At 51.9% G+C, this 11,306-nt stretch overlaps 1 pseudogene; it reads left to right on the top strand.

Moving 5' to 3' along the window:
• The first annotated feature begins 9,607 nt into the window (after positions 1-9,607).
• Positions 9,608-10,789, top strand: LOC148115587 (uncharacterized; annotated as a pseudogene).
• Positions 10,790-11,306: the final 517 nt, after the last annotated feature.

Here is an 11,306-nt window from a genome sequence, read left to right as displayed (position 1 = left end):
AGCTGATGCTAGCGACGTGGCAATCAGGGCTATACTCCTTCAGCACAATGAACAAGACGTATTACAACCATGTGCTTACACATCTCGAAAATCGTATGTGCTTTCTCTGTGGTTTCACCAGGGCAGCCTAGCATTGCCGAGACTGTGCGGCTGTGGCTTCTGGCGTCCCGATATAGTCAGCTGGTGCCATTGCTGACTATTGGGGGTGAATCTTTACCCCCCCCCCCAGAGAGGGCTCGCAATCTGGGTGTCCTCTTGGATGCACAGCTGTCTTTAGAAGAACATATGACAGCCGTGGCCAGGGGGGCTTTTTATCAGGTTCTCCTGATCCGCCAGTTGCGGTCCTTTTTGGACCGGGACACCTTACGCACAGTCACTCACACCCTTGTCACCTCCCGGCTGGACTACTGTAATGCTCTCTACATGGGGCTCCCCTTGAAGAGCACTCGGAAGCTCCAACTGGTCCAGAATGTAGCCGCACAGGTGATTATGGGTGCGACTCATCGTGCCCACGTGACACCTCTCCTGCGCGAGCTGCACTGGCTCCCAGTGGTCTTCCGGGTGCGATTCAAGGTGTTGGTTACCACCTTTAAAGCGCTCCATGGCTTAGGACCTGGGTACCTTCGAGACCGACTTCTGCCACCAAGAGCCTCCCATCGGCCAGTCCGCTCCCACAGAGAGGGACTCCTCAGGGTGCCATCGGCCAAGTTATGTCGGCTGGCGACACCCAGGGGAAGGGCCTTCTCTATGGGAGCTCCTGCCCTATGGAACGAACTGCCCCCAGAAATACGCAAGATCTCCGACCTCCGTGTGTTTTGCTGTGCCCTTAAGACCCTGCTGTTCCGCCAGGCAGGGCTATCTATGTAAATGATTTTAAATTGGGTGTTTTAAATTTTGGGTTTTAAATTCAGGCCGAAATTGTTTAATACTTTTAACTATTTTAAAACTGTTGTTTGTACCTTGTGTTTTTAATTGGCTGTATACCACCCCGAGTCCTTCGGGAGAAGGGCGGTATATAAATTAAATCATAAATAAATAAAATAAATAAATAAATAAAGTAATGGGCATTGCTAGTCTTGCCCTTAGGCTTATTTGTATTCACATATACCCTATTCCGCGTATGGGAGGCTGCTTTCTGAAATGATATCCTTTGGAATTGCATGCATTGCTACAATTAGCAATAGCAATAGCATTTAGACTTATGTACTGCTTCATAGTGCTTTATAGCCCTCTTTAAGTGGTTTACAGAGTCAGCATATTGTCCTGTCCCAACAATCTGGGTCTGAAGGATGGAAGTCCAAATCAACCGTGAGTTGCTCAGGATAGAACTCGTGGAGTGAGCAGTGAGCTAACCTACAATACTGCATCCTAACCCCTGCACCACCATGGATCTTAGGCTAACATCTCCTAATTTGCCTTCTTTGGGCAGTAAGACCTAGTAGCTTCATCTTACATTTCATGATTATATGATTAGTCCTAAACAAGACTCAAAATCAGCTTTGGCTAGTTTAAATTGTTCAATTAAATCTGGAATCTTTTCCATCCCTTATATTGTAAATTCACCTTTTTGGAATCTGAGTTAAGGTTAGGATTAGGGAGTGGAACGACAGACACCGCTCGGTTGCTTTTGGCGAAGACCCATGAGAAGGTCAAGCCTGTCCATATGGCATTCCTTGATCTGGAAAAGGCTTTTGATCATGTTCCACATAAACTCATTTGGCACACCTACAACCCTCCCAATGTCCCCGAAGCCTATGTCCACTGGATTCAACTATTGTACCAGAGTGTCACTAGCATTGTCTGATGTGCATTGGGAACTCCTCCCTTCACCATCAAATGTCAGATTACATCAAGGATTGACGATTTGACCCTATTATTGATCCTTTGCATGGACACTGTGACACTTGACCTCCAATTGCCCCATTGCATGGTCACTCCTCTATGCAGCTTCTTGGCAAATGAACAACGTGAAGACCTCCAAGAGCAAACAGCAATGGAATGAACAGCTTGGCAAATTTGGACTTCAACTGAACATCAAGAAAACCAAATGTCAAGTTTCCAAAAGATGCCCTAATTAATTCATGAGCCATGATCCAAACTTCAAAGGAAATATAGTGAGCAACATTCCGGCAATACTCGGATGCAGTCAGGACTGATCCCACGTAGATTTATGTTCCCCTATGACCCTGTCTCTCCCCTCCCCCCTGGCCATGTCATAAATCACATTCTCCAATTAACCACTTTGGCTGGCTGTGAAACCTAACACCCTCCTTCTGATTGCGGTCAGAAAAATGTATGGAATTTACTTCAGTTCTCCCTCCCTCCTGCTCATGGCAACTTGAAAGCTTTGCAAGTTGACACCAAACTTATGGAGTGTGGCCCCCCAAACTGATGGAACCATCAACATTGGTGGAGAAGAGCTGAAGTAAGTAAAACAATTCAGGAATTCGGTTCTCCCATATGCAGCGACAGTAATAGTTTTTTGGATGCCCACGCCAGTGTCAACACCTGTTGTGGTCCGCCAGCAGCCCACAGAGCTAGCAGCGGAGTTGGACAGTGAGGAGGCTGGGGAGGACCATGGGCCAGTCCTGGAGTCTGGGGAAGGCTCTGCCTTGGAGGCAGAGATGGGGCCAGGACCATCGGAGAGTGATGTGCGAACTCCGGAGCCTCCAGAGGCAGACAGCAGAGAGGCAAAAAAACAGGGGGAGCCTGTTCCTAGTGCACACATGCACAAAGCTGCCAGAAGGCAAGAGCAGCTAAAGCAAAAGGGATGACTCAGGAGGAGGGCCAGGAGATGATTGGCCCCTTCCATAAGGCTTAAAAGAGCAGCAAAGGCTCTTGGGCTCTTTGTAGGAAAGCACCGTTGCTACATCTGTTTTCTAATCAGTGTCTCTTCTTTCTGAACTTTGTGGGACTTTGCCAAGAAAGGCCTTTGGCAGGGTGCCAAAGAAGATAAAGTTTTGTGATAAACCTAAAGGACTTTTTCTGAAGGACTTGTTTTGGAATTAGTTTGGATTAAGCTGGGAATGAAGTAATTCTCAGCTGTTATAATAAAATAATTTTGTTTGAGACTAATTGTGTCCTGTAATGACTATGTTGTGACCCCGACTCCCGAGCCTGTCCTAACAGAAGAATAGGACTCAGAAGGTGAAGGGGAAGAACTGGTAAGGCCTCCCTCTCCAGGACCCTCCTCTCTGGCAATGCCTCAGGTTCCATCCAAAGGCCAAGAGGAACAGCCAGGGATATGCCAGGAGGAAAGCATATCGGAACAACAACAAATAGGGAGCGAGGATGAATCTTGGCTTGATCCCAGGCAACGTCGGAGGGAGAAGCATGCGCAGCAACGAAAGAGGCGTGGGAGGGCCAGAGATTGAGTTGAGTCACTGAGCCACACCCCACAAGGAATAAAAGTGGGTGTGATTGCTCTTCAGGCTTTGTGACGGTCAAAGTTAAAAACCTGAGAGTCACATTGCGTTACCTGAAATCTGGCTTGTGCATATTTGGACTGGACCTTGGCTAACTCTTGCTTCATGGATTATTTTTTGCTACTGAACCAGACTGAGGATACACTCTCTTGCTAACTATGAGTGAAAACTGACTTGGCAGGCATTTCGCAGTTTACTGCCAAAACTCTTTATCTGCAAGGGTTTCTAGTCTGATTGCTTAATAAAATCTTGGCAGGTGTGCCTGGTGGTGTGTTTGCCTATGTGGGGAAGGGGGACAGAACATCTTGACTGTCACCCCACGAACCTAACCATCTTCAAACCAAGATGGACCAACAGCAGCAACAGCAGATGCAGCAGCAGATACAGCAGCTGCAAGCTGATAACCAACTTCTGCAACAGCAAGTGGCCCAATTAACAGCCCAACTTGCATTGCGGAATGCTCCTGCACCTCCCCCTCCCCCCTCCCTCTCCCCATCGGAAATGCCCAGTGACTGTGCTGGATAAGTTTTCTGGGCAGCCTGAGATGTTCCCGGCCTTCATGGGAAAGTGCCAGTTATTTATGGTCATGAGACCGGAGGATTTTCCAGATGACCGGGCTAGGGTGGGGTTTGTGATAAGCCTCCTTTCTGGCTCTGCCGCCCGATGGGCCACGCCCCTGTTGCTCCAGAACAGCCCATTGCTAACAGACTACCAGGGTTTTTGGCAACACTTGCACCTCATGTATGAGGACCCCATTCGGACTCAGACGGCAGCCAGGCACCTTAAGGACCTCCGACAAGGGAAGTGCCCCCTGAAGGATTATATTGCCGAATTTCGGCTTTTATGTCAGGACTCTGCCTGGAATGACACGGCGTTGATGGACGCATTCCAGGATGGCCTGTCAGATGAGCTGCAGGATGAACTGGTTCGGGTGGAGGTGCCTCAGACCTTCGACACTCTGGTGGTGCTATGCCTGTGCATCGACACATGTCTCCAATGGCGAAAGACCCGTCGCACCAGCCAGGAACCACAATCAGTATCCACGTCTTGCACCGACAGCACCCTGGGTCACCCCGTGTTTCATGGTGACTGCTGAGGAGCAAATGGAGCTGGGAGTGGCCAGACCTCACCTGACAACCCAGGAGCGAATGCGGAGATGCCAAGGGGGTTTGTGCCTGTATAGTGGAGAGCCCGGACATTTCGCCACTTCTTGTCCCAGAAAGCGAAGTGGGGCGCTCAAGTCTGTCCCTGAATCTCAGCATGACCAGCTGAGAAATGGGACAGGCCCGACCTAGGGGAAACCCTAGGCCGGGCACATACCAAACACCCGCCAGAAATAGCAGATGTTGACTCTGGGCCCCCTCGGCATCTGATTTTGGACACTCAGGTTTTCTTGGCGAACCTATCGGAGGGGATTCAGGCGCATGCGCTGGTGGACTCGGGGGCCAAAACTAACTTTATGGATCAGGTCTTTGTGGCCCATTTTGATGTCCCCTTGGATCTGATGGACCCTCCGTTGAGGGTAGAGACTATTGATGGGCGAGAACTTGTTGCAGGCCCCATTAAGTTCGCCACCCAGTCTTTGCGCCTAGTCATTGGGGCACATGAGGAGGCGATTGAGTTTTATGTCACAGCGGACCTCCATTTCCCGTTGGTCCTTGGTATGGCCTGGCTGTCACTGTGTTTTTTTATTTACCAGCTGAGCTCATTATTTCTGGACTATCAGACTTTCCGTAGCTTGCCAAGAATCCTTATCAGTAAGCTAACCCGCGCATGTACTCCACCCACATTCCTTCTTCACCACTTTCCTTTGTTCTCTTGCCAGAAAGGTCCGGCTGAGAAATAGCCGGCACGAACTTTTGCAAAAATGTAACAATTAATTTCTTTAGATAGTTAGATGCTTTATTTTCTTAATAACAAATAAATGAGTTTAATTAGAAGATATATCTTCGGGTTTTGTTTTCTTAGCTGGCAAGTCTCGATCCACTCCTCTTAATCAAGGTGCGATTATCCCAAAGGCAGAATGGGATTAATCCCATTCTGACACTAGCTTCGAACCCACAATTCTCAGGTGGCATGGTCGCGGAACGCCATCTCTTTTCCAAGTTTGCAGTGCGTCGACCACATCCGCCACACTTGTGCTGGCCAGGAAGTCTCCATCCCTGCCGTCTCCTTGCCTTCTGAACTGACGGACTTCGCCGATGTATTCAGGAAGAAGGAGGCGGACCGTTTACCCCCACATCGGCCCTACGATTGCCCCGTGGACCTTCTGTCCAATGTGCTGCTGCCAGTGGGACATATGTACTCCATGTCCAAGCCCGAATTGGCCGCCCTATGGGACTTCTTGGACAAGAACCTGGCCCGAGGGTTCATCCGGCCTTCGTCGTCCCCTCTCTCGGCCTCAGTCCTCTTGGTCAAGAAGATGGGGGACTTACGCTTGTGCTGCAATTACCGCCAGTTAAACACCATAACGGTGCGGAATCGCTACCCCCTGCCGCTCATCCCAAAGCTGATGGAGAGGTTGTGGGAGGCCTCTATCTTCACCAAGCTCGATCTCCGAGGGGCCTACAACCTGGTGTGGATATGAGAGGGGGACAAATGGAAGACGGCGTTTGGCACCTGATATGGTCATTTTGAATACACTGTAATGCCGTTCGGGTTGACCAATGCCCCCACAGTCTTCCAACACCTCATGAACGATATGTTTCGGAACATGTTAGACCGGTTCGTGGTGGTTTACATGGACAACATTCTGATTTACTCCCGGTCCAGGGAAAGCCATCTTCAGCACGTCCGTCTTATTTTGCAATGCCTTCGGAAGCATCAACTTTATGTGAAGCTGGAGAAATGTCTTTTATTCCAGAGTTCCATAGAGTTCCTTGGGCACATCATCTCTCCCGAAGGCATCGATATGGACCTGCGCAAGGTGGAGGCCTTGTGTAGTTGGGAACCCCCTCGTTGGGTGAAGGACATCCAGCACCTTCTGGGGTTCACCAACTATTACCGGACCTTCATCCTGGGCATCGCCACGCTGACAGTGCCGCTAACCTAGCTCCTTCAGAAGAAGGTCCTGTTCCGGTGGGGTCCCCTGCAGTAACAGGCATTTGAGGCCCTCAAGAAACCCTTCAACATGGAACCCGTCTTGAGGCACCCTGATCCGCATCATCCTTTTGTGGTGGAGACGGACACGTCCAATGTGGCTATTGGGGCAGTGCTGTTACAGGCCCCGGTGGATGGTGGCACTCTTTTTCCCTGCGCTTATTATTCCCAGAAATTCAATCCTTTCGAACGCAACTATATCATCTGGGAAAAAGAGTTGCTGGCTATCAAGGCCGCGTTTGAGGCTTGGTGGCATCATCTTGAAGGGGCCTGATACCAGGTGGAGGTCCGGACAGACCATCAGAATTTAGAACACCTAACAACAGCTAGGAAGTTGAACCAGTGGCAGATCCAATGGTCTTTGTTTTTGTTGTGACTCTGACCCCCGAGCCCGTCTTATCAGAGGGAGAAGGCTCCAAAAGTGAAGGAGAGGAGTTGGCCAGGCCTCCCTCTCCAGGACCCTCTTCTCTGGCAATGCCTCAGGTGTCTCCCAAAGGAGAAGAGATTGGCCAGGAGCCAGGTATCACAAAGCAGTCTCAGTTGGACAGTGATGGATCCTTGGCTGGATCCACACCAGCGTCGGAGAGACAAGCGCATGCAGCAGAAAAGGAGGTGTGCTGAGTCACTGGACCACACACCACAGGGATAAAAGGGGGTGTGGTGGCCATTCAGGCTCTGTGACGGACAAAACTAAACAACTAGCGAGTCGTATTGTATTTCTGAAATTACGTTACCTGCCTGCCTTGGATTTAATACAGACTGGACTTGACAATTCTGTGGCTTTGTGTATTTGTTCTGGTTTATCTGACAGAGGAGGAACACCTCCCTCTGTGAGTAAAGTTCTTGGCAAGCAGCTACTGGGTTGCTGCCAATCCTGTTATCGAAGGAATTTATTGTCTGCAAGTTTTATTTAACTCCTGGCTGACTGTTTGTGTGCGTGTGTGAGACGGGGACAGAACATCTTGTCCGTCACCTGAAATTTAACCCATCTTTTAACCAAGATGGAGCAACAGCTGCAGCAGCAGCTACAGCAGCTGCAAGATGCTAATCAGCTCCTGCAGCAACAAGTAGCTCAGTTTACCGCTATCAACTTAATAATTTTAATTGGGGTATTTTAAATGTTTGGGGTTTTAAATCGGCCAAATCTATGTAATTATTTTAATTTTTAATTATTGTTGTGTGTTGTGTTTTTAAATTGGCTGTACACCGCCCTGAGTCCTTCGGGAGAAGGGCGGTATAGAAATAAAATTATTTATTTATTTATTATTTATTATTTAACTTGCTTTGGGGAATGCTCCTGCAGCTCTCTCTCTCCCTCCTCCTCCCCGTTGGAAATGCCCAGTGAATGTGCCAGATAGGTTTTTCTGGGCAGCCGGAGATGTTCCCAGCCTTCATGGGATAATGCCAATTATTCATGACCATGAGACCGGAGGATTTTCCGGATGACTGGGCTCGGGTGGCATTCGTGATTAACTTCCTTTCTGGCTCTACCACCCGATGGTCCACGCCCCTGTTGCTTCAAAATAGCCCATTGCTCTCGGACTATCAGGGCTTTTTGCAACATCTGCACGTTATGTATGAGGACCCTCTTTGGATTCAGACGGCAGCTAGGCGCATTAAGGACCTCCATCAAGGGAAATGCCCCCTGCAGGACTATATCGCTGAATTCCGGCTTTTAGGCCAGGACTCTGCTTGGAATGAGGCTGCGCTGATGGATGCCTTCCAGGATGGCCTCTCAGACGAGCTGCAGGACGAACTGGTTTGGGTGGAGGTGCCTCAGACCCTCGACGCTCTGGTGACCCAATGCCTGCATATTGACGCCCACCTCCAATGGCGACGGCCTCGTCGGCCCCTTCAGGAACCACCGACAGCTTCTGCACCCCCACGTCCCATACCGACAGTGCCGCGGCCCACCCCGCGTTTTGTGGCGACGGCTGAGGAGCCCATGGAACTTAGAGCGGCCAGACCTCACCTGATGGCCCAGGAGCGGGTGCGGAGATGCCAAGGGGGATTGTGCCTCTATTGCGGAGAGGCTGGACATTTTGCCGCCTCGTGTCCCAGGAAGTGAAGTGGGGCGCTCAAGCCTGTTCCGGAATCTCGGTGTGACCAGCCAGGAAACGAGGCAGGCCTGGCCTAGGGGAAACCCTGGGCCAGGCACGTAGCCGTGCCCCACCGGAGTCGGCGGCTGTGGATTGTGAGCCCCCTCGGCACCTGATTCTGGACACCCGGGTTTTGTTGGCCAACTGGTCGGAGGGGCTTCTGGCGCATGCGCTGGTGGACTCGGGGGCCATGACAAATTTCATGGACCAGGCCTTTGTGGCCCATTTTAAGGTCCCCTTGGTTCTGGTGGACCCTCCATTGAGGGTCGAGACTATCGATGGGTGGAAACTCGTGGCGGGGCCCATTAAATTCGCTACCCAGCCTTTGTGCCTCACCATTGGGACACACGAGGAGGCGATCCAGTTCTACATTACAGCAGACCTTCATTTTCCATTGGTCCTGGGGATGGCCTGGCTTCAGGCCCACGATCCTCAGGTGGCATGGTCGAGAAATGCCATCTCTTTCCGAGTCTGCAATGCGTTGACCACCTCCGCCACACCTGTGCCGGCCAGGACGTCTTCACCCCTGCCATCTCCTTGCCTCCTGAACTGACACCCTTCGCCGATGTGTTCAGCGAAAAGGAGGCAGACCGATTACCCCCGCACCGACCCTACGACTGCCCGGTGGATCTGCTGCCCAACACGCCACTGCCCACGGGATGCCTGTATTCCATGTCGAAGCCCGAGTTGGTCGCCCTACGGGACTTCTTGGACAAGAACCTGGCCCGAGGGTTCATCCGGCCTTCATCCTCCCCTCTCTCTGCCCCGGTCCTCTTTGTGAAGAAGATGATGGGGGACTTACGCCTGTCCTGTGATTACCACCGATTGAATGCTATCACGGTGCGGAATCGCTACCCCCTGCCGCTCATCCCGGAGCTGTTGGAGAGGTTGCGGGAGGCCTGTATCTTCACCAAGCTCGGTCTCTGAGGGGCCTACAACCTGTTGCGCATGCGAGAGTGGGACGAGTGGAAGATGGCATTTGGCACCCGATATGGCCATTTTGAGTACACCGTCATGCCGTTCGGGTTGACCAATGCCCCCGCAGTTTTCCAGCACCTGATGAATGACGTGTTCCAGGACATGTTGGACCGGTTTGTGGTGATCTACCTGGACGATATCTTGATTTATTCCCGGTCCCAGGAAAGCCACCTCCAGCATGTCCGCCATGGCCTGCAGTGCCTGCGGGAGCACCAACTCTATGCGAAGTTGGAGAAATGCCTCTTCTTCCAGACTTCCATAGAGTTCCTTGGGAACATCATCTCCCCCGAAGGCATCCTATGGACCCGCGCAAGGTGGAGGCCTTGTGCAATTGGGAACCCCCTCGTCGGGTGAAGGACGTCCAGCATCTGCTGGGGTTCGCCAACTACTACCGGACCTTCATCCAGGGCTTCGCCACCCTGACCTTGCCGCTGACCCACCTCCTTCGGAAGAAGGTCCCATTCCAGTGGGGTCCCCCGCAGCAGCAGGCATTCAAGGTCCTCAAGCAAGCTTTTGTCACTGAACCTGTCCTGAGGCACCCCAATCCACATCATCCATTCGTGGTAGAGATGGATGCGTCCAATGTGGCGATTGGGGCAGTGCTGCTACAGGCTCCGGTGGATGGCGGCACTCTTTTTCCCTGTGCTTATTACTCACGGAAACTCAATCCTTCCGAGCGCAACTATACCATCTGGGAAAAGGAGTTGCTGGCTATCAAGGCCACGTTTGAGGCTTGGCGACATCACCTCGAGGGGGCCCGACACCAGGTGGAGGTGCGGGCGAACCATTGGAACCTGGAGCACCTCATGACCGCCAGGAAGTTGAACCAGCGGCAGATCCAGTGGTCGTTGTTTTTCGCCCGGTTCAACTTCCACGTCACCTACATCCCAAGCAGCCACAACCAGAGAGCAGATGCTCTATCCCGCAAGCAGGAGTACTTTTGCCCTAAGGACTCCCTTTCCCCACAGATGGTGTTGCCAGCGGAATCCTTGGCGCGGTCCAGGAACCGACAGACTTGCAGGCTCAGGTGCTGGAAGCGCAGTGCCGGGATGACTGGTTGCAGCAGCAGAAAGCGGAAGTTGGCCCCGCGTCCCCATGGACTTTGGAGGAGGGCTTGCTGAAGCACCGGGTCCGGTTGTACGTGCCCACAAGTCTGCTCCGAGCCCTCGTCATGAACCAGTGCCATGACAACCTCGCGGCAGGACACTTCAGTTTCTTTAAAACCCTCAAACTAGTGACACAGACTTTTTGGTGGCCTCGGGTATGGCACGACATGCACGCGTACGTGACGTCCTGTGTGACGTGCCGACAGGCCAAAGCCGTGTCTGGCTCACCTCCTGGACTCCTCCAGCCACTGCCGTCACCAGAGAGACCGTGGGGAGCCATCTCCGTGGACTTCCTGACGGACCTGGCACCGTTCGTTACGTTCACGACTGTCCTCGTGGTGGTGGATACGCTCACGAAGATGGCACATTTTATCCCATACCATGGACTACCATTAGCCTGCACCACAGCCTGACTGTTCCTGCAACACATCTTCCGTCTCCACGGCCTGCCGGACAGGATCGTTTTGGACTGCAGGGCCCAATTCACAGCCCGCTTCTGGAAAAGCCTGATGGCCGTGTTGGAGGTGCAGGTGTGCCTGTCGTCGTCGCACCATCTGGAGACTGACGGGGGAATGGAGAAGGTCATCGGCATCCTAGAA

This window comes from Pantherophis guttatus, chromosome 2, assembly GCF_059756535.1.
Source record: "Pantherophis guttatus breed Tessera chromosome 2, ASM5975653v1, whole genome shotgun sequence".
Classification (NCBI taxonomy): Eukaryota; Metazoa; Chordata; class Lepidosauria; order Squamata; family Colubridae; genus Pantherophis; species Pantherophis guttatus.
Note: the sequence above shows the minus strand (reverse complement) of the source record. Positions and strands in the feature narration are given on the sequence as shown.